Below are 10,000 nucleotides of genomic sequence, written 5' to 3'. Positions count from 1 at the left end.
CTTTTCATTGGATGAGCTAGGTTTTTGTTGTTGTTGTTTGGATGGTTTTGATGATAGAAGACCTCATAAATTCATAATAGTAGTTCCAATTCAAATTCAGTACTACAGATACTTAACTTCCTCAAACTTATGCTTGTAACTTTTCTTTCCATTTCAAAGAGAATTTTATTTCTCAAGCATACCAGGGACAATAGTATTAGAATATCATATAACTACTCCTTTATTTTATCTCACATTTTACACAAAGCACTATCAGAATAGCAATACCAGTAGTGACACCATCAATATGATTGTTGAATGCAGTTTGAAATATTTTCTACAGATACTTTTGTTCTTAAATTATATCACCTTTAAGGATATACATTTGAATGTATGTGTTTCCTAAAATAGTTTCTGTTTGTGTAATTTTATTATCATAGATAGAGAGGAGGCTCATTTACTCTGTTGTTTTCAATTTATAGTAATATCTTATTTAAAATAAATTTTATTTTAAAGCCATGTAGTATATATATAGCTCCAAAGTCAAATCTACAAACAAAATATAATTCAAAGGAGCCTAACCTCTAGCCCTATTTATCCGCCAATACCACTTATCCTTACAGTTAGTCCTTTTTAAAAGCGTTTGCTTACATGTAAATATCACGTAAGAAATAATATCATCTAAGAGCCTGGTAAGGGTGATAGAGGTGTTGGTGATATTATTACTAATGGTAGTAGTAATTGCACTGATTTGTAAATGTGCTCTCTTACATGAATAGCATGTTACATTTACATTTTTCCTTCCACACATGATTTCATTTTTATATAGCTGTCTGGCAACAAATATTATTTACCATTTGTAAATATTTGAATTAACTTTAAAATGGAAATTTCTTTTATAGCTTATAAACTAGTGAATTTCTGGGTGAGACTGGATCCCAGGTCTTCTGGATACTCTGTCCTGCATACTCCTTATTATATCACATTCTGTGTCCCATTATCTCTTCAACTACTAACCCTTATTATAATGGAAAGGAAATGATCATGAGTTTAGATTTGAACAAAGCTATATTTGAATTCCAATTTTTCCAATTATTAGAGGCTATAAAGTCTTGGGGAAATTGTTTAACATCTCTGGGGTTCAATTTTTCACCTCTGTGTAAATGAGGGTTGTGCAGGTTAATGAAGTACTGTGACATCATAGGCCACATGAGGCTGCATATGCCCTAAGCTGCTGCAGCCAGGAAGAATTTTATGGTGAGGCAGAAGCTGTATAATAGTAGACCACAGTTTTGCCCAATGGAGAAAAGATATTCATTTCAGAAGCAATCAGATGCTATACTTTCTGCTAAAATGATGAGAGGTATAACTTTTCTCTTTAAGCAGCAACTGGGTAGAGCCCATAAGAATAGGTATGTCAGCACAGTTCTCAGGACAGCAGGGTATTGAATCACTGTGTTTTGAAACCACCCTTATAAAGTCATTCCTAGTTAAAAACTAATTATTACCATGGATTTTATTAGGAAAATATGGGAGATAATAAAAATTTATAAATAGTACTTTCAAGCAAATCCATAAGCAAAAAATTAGAGCTGTTTCTGCTAACTCAAACAAAGCTTCCCTTTGTGAGGAACTCAATCATTCCATTGCAGTGTATTTGGCACATGACAGTCTGAGAAACATCAGAGGGAGTTATTCTGGAAGTAGTAAAATTTGGACAAATGGAGTTGTTCTCCTAGCCATATTGTTACCCCCTTCTTGATGATGAGGGAATAAAAAATGAATGCTAGAACTGCATTGTATCCAAACTTACATGTCAGCTAACCATGTAGGCAAAATAGATAATTTTTATTTCTTTGAGTCAGTTTAATCAATCTTGTTCAAATTTTAATTTGTCTTCATGAAGTCCTAATTTTACTGTCTTCTGGCGGGGTACACAGTCCAAATGTGACTAATGTGACTACTTTATTCAAGTCTCTGGCCCAGAGTAGGGCAGCATTAGATGGCTATTGTCCTTAGTGTAAGGTGACCAGGCCTTACACTAAGGAGTCATTTAGTGGCAGGTGCAACAAGCCTGATGTATTCAGTTTATTCTCTTCTCTTTTCTTTTAAACACTACAGAAGAAAAAGTTTTGACACCATTTATTGAGGTCCTTTTTAGGTAGGAAGGAATGGCTCCAGGTGAAGGAACCACATCACTCTCCTTGAGTCAATGTCTTATCATCAGGCTCTTGGTAAATGGGAATATAAATAGCAAGGTTTGGGCAATGACGATAAAGAATGTCTCCCCAATAAAAAAATTCTCTTAGGTGTTAATAAAAAACTTCTCTTGGAGTTAAGATAAGGCACTGTTTTCTATCTTACAATAGAAAGAAAAGTCTTATCTTGAAAACTCTCACAGTATTTTATTTTTCATTTTGCTGAGCTGAAGAAGCAAAATGAGTTATTTGTGTGATATAGTTGCAAGCCTGTTCTGATTTCATGGCTAACAATATCTAAAATATACACCTGGAGTTAGACGCCTGATCTCACACAAATAATTTTCTCTAAACCTCAATTTTCTCATCTTTAATATGAAATTGATAATCCCAATCCAATTCTTTTTTTTAATCACATGAGGTTAAGACCTCAGTGCAATATGTAAAATAAATGGCTATATAGGAATAAGTATTGTTACCATTTAAGCCAGTTTCAAGAAGGATGAGATGCATAGCTTCTGGGAAGCAAAGAGTCCTATGATTTGGTGGGGAAATGGCCATTGCCCAGTGGAGAAGTTGATCTCACTGGGAGTAAAAATGTTTACTCAAAAATCCTTTAAATATTCTCCATTTTCTATGAATCAAGTACAAGCTACAACTCACTTGTCTCTATTCTCTGAATCTTCCTGAACACCACTCTGCATATTTTCTATTAAGCTATTTCCTTAACCCAGAATAACTTCCCACAAATTCTCCTAAACCATATATATAAATTTATATATATATATATATATATATATATATATATATATATATATATATATATTACTATACATATTTTATATATATTAGTATATATATAAAACTTTATATATATAACCATATATATAATTATATTTATAATCATATGTGTGTGTGTATATATACATACATATATATAAAATTTTCTTAAAGCTCATTTTAGGCATACTATTCTTCATGAGGCTAATTTAACTCATATTTGGAGAATATGGCACAGGAGGAAAAACAGTGATTTATTTCTGACTCTGAATCTACTCCAGATCAATGGTTGGTGGTTTTCTTATACTATGCTATATGGGGTATCTTGGCACAGCTTTAGATAGCCCTAGGCACAAAATAAAGCTCCCTTTCTTTATTTTCCCATACTCTCTACCCTCAACACTCACCACTTATATCATTTATATAAGGTATATGTGACAGAGTGAAGTACCAAAGATAAGAAAGGTACATAGGAAAATGGAAAGTACTTGAGATCTATAGAAGGATCCCCTCAAATTTCTGACTGAGTTCTGAACTGTACCTGTGTGGGGTAAAACTCCTGAGGCTGGAGAAAGTTTCCTCTACCAGATCCATTGTCCCATGACTTCTATTGGTGGTTCCATATCATCTCCACCATGAGTTGTATGTAGCATGTATTACGAACATGGCCACTTCTCCTGAGGTTAGGTTGGTGGATTTCCAGGACATAAAACCTGCATCTGAGTGTCATTCCTTTCTAATCCTATAGATGCGCATAACCTTTTGAATTCTGTAGATACGCTCAAACTTCTTAAGGGTCATGCCCAATGTCAACTTGTTTAGCACTATCTCTTCAGCAGATCATCCCTGTTTTAAGCATGGTTTATGGTTCTATTCCATGTGTGGCTTCATTCCAGACCCACTCTCTGTATAAACAAACTTTCATCTATTTCTGACTGCTCCTGGGTTTGGAGCCCAGCATGCCTGGATCTTGTACCCTCTTTTGTACTTCTGTCTTCACTAGCATCCCTTTTTTAGGTAAATGGCAAAAATATGCAGCCAGTCAGACACACTAAAACCTGAGAGTCATCTAAACTCCTTTAATTCTACTCACTCCCTAAATGTTTCCAAACTTCTCTTGGGTCTGTCCACTTCTTTCCAATTTATTACCATTCACCCGAGTCTAAACCCTTACCATTCTTTACCTGGCCCACAGAGGTGCTTCCTGGTCCTCCTGCGTTTACTGAATCCATTATCCGCTTGACCTTCCAAAGTACAAATCTGATGTCACTTCTCTGGGTAAAGTTTCATCATTCTATTAAAGCAAATAAAGCTTAAGCCTCTTAAGCTTCTTAAGAGCTTTAAAATATAGACTTTTCCTGTTGCTATGGCCTTCTCTCTCATCATTGGCTTCTCCAATTTTTATTTTGACCATGAAACAACTAACACCCCAGGAAAGTTCCATGTTCTTTTTTGCTTCTAGGACTTTCCAGAAAGCGTTGTCTTCCTCAAGTGCTATCTCATATTTCCTCATGTGTCATCCCTGCCTGGTGAATCCCTTCCTGATTTCTCAAGCATAGATTAGGCCTTCCTACCTTATTCTTAAGCCTGTGGTAGAGCTAATTACACTCTTTTCTTCTGCCTCCTCAAATGAGGCTAGGAGCAACTTGAGGGCAGAGATGGCACATTGTCTAGCACAGTATCTGATACATTGCTGGGTGCTCACAGATGCTTGGTGAGAGAATTATAGTTATTAATGTTAATTATTGATTTGATGTGGATGTTAATTATTGTAACCATACCACTGGCATCATAGGGCCTGATACATATTAATCACTCAGCACATTTAACTATACTAAAGGAGCTATTTATTACTATGTACTTTGCATATAATGAGTGTCCTTTTATAAATGTGTGATCATTTAATTTTTTCAAGCTATCCTCATAAAGTATGTTTATAAAATTATCCTCAATTAAAAGATAAATAAAATAAGACTACAAAACTTTAAGGAGCTTTTTTAGGGTCAAATTAAAATAAGAAATTGTGTAGTAGCTCCATTTCTCTTTCTAGACGAAGAAAATACTTAAGTCCAAGAACAGGGGAAGAATAACTATCCAGTTTTATTACTCTGTCCAGACTAATCTTTATCAAGTTTATTAAGGGAAAATAACAATGTATTTGCCATATATTTCCCCAGTAAGAAAGAATATAAAAACAAAGAAGCAAAGAAACCAAACATTATGGAAACAGAACATTTATTTCCAAAGTATATCAGTGAAGTCTATTGAAATGAAATGTAATTGTGAGAAGAGGCAAATTACAGTTTTTATACTATTGATTGTTCATCTGCGAGCATTTGACGGGACTGAGAATTGACCAGGAAAATTGATATAATATTACAGTATTTTTCATTAGTACTTTGGACTAGAAAAAGGATGAAAAAGATAATGGCAGTGACTTTGTCTCCTGATTGCTCTGCAGAATGTTTTTTGTCATGGTCAAATTAGATAGATTACTATATAAAGGTGGCTCAAGTGGCTAAGCAGCTGATATTATTGGAAAGCAACTAAGCAGATAACTCTGAAAAACAATATTTCTTACCTGAAACATTGTCTGAAATTCCTCCTGAAGGGATTTCAGTGGTGCATTCCTTTGAGCAGAGGTTTTATATGGAAAATCCTGATACAACAGCCTGAGGAGACCATACAATGGAAAGAAACACATTCTTACTTCTGAGGACTGCTTTCCCTCTTCTCTGCTCTGACCTGATCTATGATTTGGGCAAATGGCTGTTGCAGTACAACCAACAGAGATATTTTCTCCTCTGCAGATTAGGAGTAGGATATGTGACCTCTAAGACTCTTCAGAATTATTACTGCTGTGGGGATAGAAGTGAGCCGTCACTGCCCAGGCTGGCCTGTCTAGCTCTGCCCCTCCTGAATTCTCACCCTCTGCCTCACAATCCCCAGGACTCTGTGGCCCATTGGATGGGCAGCAGTTGGGTAACAGACTCATGGAATAATATCAATTAAGGAAATCCTATTTATTCCTGTATATTTCCCCCCACTCCCTTTCAACATTTAACTGGGATTTCTGAAGTGTGCTCTCAGCTAGGAAGAATTTCTCCTCTGCACTGAGCCACAGTTGCATCATCTTTAAAATGGCAATAAATCATATGTACTTCTTGGTCTGCATTTCTGGCTTCTTTTGCTCTGCCTTACATTACTTGTGATGTTTCAGTGGGGAATACTTTACAACAGTGCTTAACAGAATTCTTGGCACATCAGAGGAAGTTATTTTCCCATCTGCTATGATTTGAAAGTTTCCTTATCCACCTCAAAAAGGAGTCACGTTAAAATTTTATTGCCTCCATGATGGTATTGGGAGGTGGGATCTAAGAGGTGTAGATAATGAGGGCATGCACTGCACTCATGCATGGATGAAGCTGTTATTGGGGGAGTGGATACCTTATAAAGGTAAGTCTGGCTTCCTTGGCCTTCTTGCTATCATGCATGATCTCTCATCAAGTTATGATGCAGCAAGAAGGCCCTCATCAGACACCAAACCTTGATATTGTACTTGTCACCTCTATAATTATGAGAAATAAGTTTCTTTTATTCATGAATTTCCCAGGCTGAAGTATTTCATTATAGCAATATAAACTGTTATGACACCAATCCTACCTTTGCTTTTGCAGGTAACTTGAAGATCAAGTAAACCAACACACTCTTCTGTTAGCAAATATGGTCTATATACATATGTAGTTCCTGACTTTTGCTGATACCTCATGCCTGGTAAAGTAAGCCAATTATGTTTCCCTGAGTCTACCACCTCTTGATTGTCATAGCTCCTTCTGCACAGCTTGATTTCCCTCTTGTGTGTGGGTGCGGGGCAGCACTAATTAAACCCAGGTTACCTTAATGAGATGTGGCTTATGTGAACTCTTGCCTTTGAATTGCACGCCCTGATCTAGAGACACCACTGATCGATGGATGCTTCCAGTGGTGCTCTCTGCCACCAAGGAATCTCAAATGTGTATGGTTAAAGGGTCTGATGATGATGTCAGTATCGGTATCTTATTTCATATGACAGTTAATTATAGTATTCATTCAGAAAAAAATAAAGGGACTTGTTGTCATAGAGATGGCTGACTCTTCAAGCAGGATGCATAGTTTCAATGGGAACATCTGTGTGCATGGAAACAAATATCAATTTGTTGTGTACATTGTAGAAATAGTTGAGACTGCACTTCAGGGAAAAAATATTGACTCAAGCAGGGTTTCCTGCACTTGTTCTAAATTGCATCCTCTTTTATATAACCTTTTTTTTTCTTTGAAGTTTCTATTTCCTTTTCCAAGAATATGATTTTCCAGGGACTTGGTTATTCTCCAGGGACCTCTGGTGATACTCACTTCTGATATCCATGATTTCTGAAGGTCTGAGGGACAGTGGGACATTATCTGGGTAACCAGCCTGGGTCCTCTAGGGCTGTATCACTTGAGTAATCAGGATAGATCTTTCTGGAGCCTCTGACTCAAATGACTAAACTAAAAAACTTTGGGGGGAAGTGAGATATTGGGGTTCTCATCCTTTTGATTCTCTTATCACCTCCATTTTGCCAGTCTCAACAGACATGCTGTTAGGGTTCAGACAAAAACCACTGTGTTAAATCAGGAGGTGAAATAATTAGATCATGAGAACCATAACCTAATTAGCAGATTGAGCCATGCGGTGGTTAATAATTTTGATTGGATTACTGGGTAACTGTAGGCAGGTGGGGCATAGCCAGAAGAAGCAGATCACTGGGGATGTCCCTTGGGGATTCAATATTTTGTCCCTGGATCATTCTGCTTTCTCTCTGATTTCTGGTTACCATGAGCTAAGCAGTTTGGACCTCTCCCATGATGCTCTGCTTCTCCTCAGGCCCAGAACTGTTAGAGTCTGTAAACAAGTCAAGATGGCGCCTGGCATTTTGCAGAGGGAGTGGTTTGTGAAGTAACGCCAACGAGCCATTAAGTGTGGAGATTCCTTATTGGTTGACTGCTGTATCTAGTTTATGTTAATTAAGATAAGCTGTGTGGAATGTATATAGCCCCTCCGGTCCTATAATAAACGGCTCCCACTCCTGCTGTATCAACGTACACAAGTTGTTCGTCACCCCCAGGTTATTCTGCCGCGAAGAATTTCCAGTGTTGCTAAGAACCGGAGGAGACTTCAGATCAAGCTAGCTGCCTGCAGAACTTACCTGGACTGTGATTTACCTGGACTGTGAGTTAATCTATTGAGACATTGCTTTACCTGGACTGAGACAACAAACTGTAATCTACAACAAATTGTAACTCGGTATCTTTGCTAACGGTGTCATTGCTGGTATAATTTTTCCATAGGCTTCTTACTTGGAGCCATCAATTGACTTGGTATTGTGGCATTTTGTATCCTCCCCTTCTGCTTGTAGCAGATTATTTATGGTGTTTGTGTAAAAACCACTATGGTCGTTATTTAAATTAAACAAAAGGGGGAAATGTTAGAGTCTATAAACAAGTCAAGATGGCCCCTGGCATTTTGCAGAGGGAGTGGTTTGTGAAGTAATGCCAGCGAGCCATTAAGTGTGGAGATTCCTTATTCAATTCAATAAGGAATTGAAACTGCTGTATCTAGTTTATGTTAATTAAGATAAGCTGTGTGGAATGTATATATGCCCCTCCTGTCCTACAATAAACGGCTCCCACTCCTGCTGTATCAACGTACACAAGTTGTTTGTCACCCCCTAGTTATTTTGCTGCAGCCAGACTGCAGCACAGAACAATGGAATCAGCTGACTATGGACAGAATCTCTCAAACTCTGAGCCCAGAATAATCTTCTCCTCCTCTAAGTTCTTCTTGTGGGTTATTTTGGTCACAGTGATGAAAAGCTTACTAACACACATACCATGCAATGAATAAACTCCAGCTTTTTGTCCAATCTTTATTATGAGATAGGGCAGCTCTATAGGAGCTCTGTCTTGCTTCATTCTGAAGGATCTAGAAGCAATTAAAAGGAAGAGGAGGTTAACGGGTATCAGGAAACATGTATGGGTCAAGCACTATCCTAGACATTATTGCATCCATTTTCCCATTTTTATGCCAAGCACAATGGTGTGTGCCTGTAGTCTCAGCTATTCAGGATGTTAAAGCAGGAACATCATGAGTTTGATGCCAGTCTGGGAAACATAGAAAGACCCTGTCCCAAAAGAAGAAATTCATTTCCTCATTTTCCACATCAGGTGTAAGAGGAAATCAGCAATTATTCCAGGAGTTATATAGCTAGCTAATAAGAGGAAAAGATCAGAATTGTCCCATAAGCTTTTTTCTTTTGTATTTTTACTAATTTGTTTCAGTTATACATAATATTAGGATTCTTTCTTCTTCTTGAAAATTAAGACAGTAGTACTGGGTCAGTAACTTTCATTATAAAGAGGTAAGTGAAATGAATCACGTATGAGCATCATAATAGGAAATCTGGGGAAGGTGATACAGTAGCACCTTCTTATTAAATCTTTCTATAAAAGAGATATAGCAAGTGACTAACATAGGAAAACTAAAATCCCACAAAAGTCATATACAATTGGTAACCCATGAAACCCCAAATATAAGTAGAATACATACCATGTTACAAGAACCATGTTGTATCAAAATTTGTGTGGAAGAATGTGAAGGGAATACTGAGAAAGTTTTAATAGCCCTGAGAGCCCAAGCATAACCCAGATGGCCAGTAAACACTCAATGGAAGCTTAACTGGTTGTTAGAGGCAGCAGTCAAACCTGAGAGGATGCTTTCCAGACTCAAATTCTTAAGTGAGAAAAAGAAGCTTATGAAAAGCTGAGTTAGCCCTAGAGTGGTCAAGGACCTATAAACTACTGATACTCACTCATCAAAAAACCTTTCTAGTAAAAATCTCACAATTGAGGAGAATAGAATCCAAATGGAGTAGAACAGGAATATGGGAGCAAAGAAATGAGAAAGTTGAGAAAGAATGAAGGAGGAGTAAAAGCCAGCAGACCTTAGAAAATATAAAACAATCCAG

The sequence above is a fragment of the Marmota flaviventris genome, chromosome 8 (assembly GCF_047511675.1).
Source record: "Marmota flaviventris isolate mMarFla1 chromosome 8, mMarFla1.hap1, whole genome shotgun sequence".
Taxonomy (NCBI): Eukaryota; Metazoa; Chordata; class Mammalia; order Rodentia; family Sciuridae; genus Marmota; species Marmota flaviventris.
Note: the sequence above shows the minus strand (reverse complement) of the source record.